The sequence below is a fragment of the Pieris brassicae genome, unplaced genomic scaffold (genome assembly GCF_905147105.1).
Source record: "Pieris brassicae unplaced genomic scaffold, ilPieBrab1.1, whole genome shotgun sequence".
NCBI classification, from domain to species: domain Eukaryota; kingdom Metazoa; phylum Arthropoda; class Insecta; order Lepidoptera; family Pieridae; genus Pieris; species Pieris brassicae.
The window spans coordinates 1-2,500 of record NW_025576159.1 but is presented as its reverse complement, the minus strand read 5'-3'; positions in this window follow the sequence as shown (position 1 = coordinate 2,500).

The window sequence follows — 2,500 nt, the reverse complement described above, 5'->3', positions numbered from 1 at the left end:
TTGACGTTTGACATCAATTTTATGTCGGTTTTATGAAATAGATTTTGGTCGGCGGTCGGTAACGGCCATATATGTCTTATATATCAATTTGTATGAAAAAGTTTCAAAAAAAAAAAAAAAAACTCAATCAACTAAGTAAGTAAGTAAGCAAGCACTTAAGTTTCTTTTAGTGAGTACTATCTAGAATAATTAAAAATATCGACATTTAAATCGACGGTCCCTATTTGGAAGGTTAACCTATAGCCCTAATAATAATTATATTATTATGATTATGACAATGTTGATGTTGTTGCACTAGACACACCATAATAAACCATAAATAGTTTTTCTTACCAGAAGAGTTTTTATTTTTAAATATTCAATTTTAACTAGAAACGTATCGCTATCGCTAACAAAACCCCACACCACACACCACCACACGTTACACACATATACTTGACAGAGTAGATACTATCTACATATCTATCGACAGAGTTGTAGATATCGTGCCGTTGAACGGCATCTTGTCGCGTCGCGTGGCGATCTTGTACGAGAAACATTTTCCTCTGACATTGTATCGGAATAATTATTATAATTCATTATTATACATACATACATACATACATACATACATACATACATACATACATATTATTAATAAATTAATTGTTTTTTTTTTCTTCAAATAAACCCACATTGCCATTTCTCTGAGCGTGTGCTGCGAGCTTCAACGAGAAACATTCGGCGCGAAACTGTCGAGCGGCCGGCCGTCGCGCGCCGCACCTGTACGAGAAACATTTTCCTCTGACGTTGCATCGGAATAATTATTATAATTCATTATTATACATACATACATACATACATACATACATATTATTAATAAATTAATTGTTTTTTTTTTTTTTTTTTTTTTTCTTCAAATAAACCCACATTGCCATTTCTCTGAGCGTGTGCTGCGAGCTTCAACGAGAAACATTCGGCGCGAAACTGTCGAGCGGCCGGCCGTCGCGCGCCGCACCTGTACGAGAAACATTTTCCTCTGACGTTGCATCGGAATAATTATTATAATTCATTATTATACATACATACATACATACATACATACATACATATTATTAATAAATATAATTGTTTTTTTTGTTTTTTCTTTTCTTCAAATAAACCCACATTGCCATTTCTCTGAGCGTGTGCTGCGAGCTTCAACGAGAAACATTCGGCGCGAAACTGTCGAGCGGCGGCCGTCGCGCGCCGCACCTGTACGAGAAACATTTTCCTCTGACGTTGCATCGGAATAATTATTATAATTCATTATTATACATACATACATACATACATACATACATATTATTAATAAATTAATTGTTTTTTTTTTTTTTTTTTTTTTCTTCAAATAAACCCACATTGCCATTTCTCTGAGCGTGTGCTGCGAGCTTCAACGAGAAACATTCGGCGCGAAACTGTCGAGCGGCCGGCCGTCGCGCGCCGCACCTGTACGAGAAACATTTTCCTCTGACGTTGCATCGGAATAATTATTATAATTCATTATTATACATACATACATACATACATACATACATACATATTATTAATAAATATAATTGTTTTTTTTGTTTTTTCTTTTCTTCAAATAAACCCACATTGCCATTTCTCTGAGCGTGTGCTGCGAGCTTCAACGAGAAACATTCGGCGCGAAACTGTCGAGCGGCCGGCCGTCGCGCGCCGCACCTGTACGAGAAACATTTTCCTCTGACGTTGCATCGGAATAATTATTATAATTCATTATTATACATACATACATACATACATACATACATACATATTATTAATAAATTAATTGTTTTTTTTTTCTTCAAATAAACCCACATTGCCATTTCTCTGAGCGTGTGCTGCGAGCTTCAACGAGAAACATTCGGCGCGAAACTGTCGAGCGGCCGGCCGTCGCGCGCCGCACCTGTACGAGAAACATTTTCCTCTGACGTTGCATCGGAATAATTATTATAATTCATTATTATACATACATACATACATACATATTATTAATAAATATAATTGTTTTTTTTGTTTTTTCTTTTCTTCAAATAAACCCACATTGCCATTTCTCTGAGCGTGTGCTGCGAGCTTCAACGAGAAACATTCGGCGCGAAACTGTCGAGCGGCCGGCCGTCGCGCGCCGCACCTGTACGAGAAACATTTTCCTCTGACGTTGCATCGGAATAATTATTATAATTCATTATTATACATACATACATACATACATACATACATATTATTAATAAATTAATTGTTTTTTTTTTTTTTTTTTTTTTCTTCAAATAAACCCACATTGCCATTTCTCTGAGCGTGTGCTGCGAGCTTCAACGAGAAACATTCGGCGCGAAACTGTCGAGCGGCCGGCCGTCGCGCGCCGCACCTGTACGAGAAACATTTTCCTCTGACGTTGCATCGGAATAATTATTATAATTCATTATTATACATACATACATACATACATACATACATACATATTATTAATAAATTAATT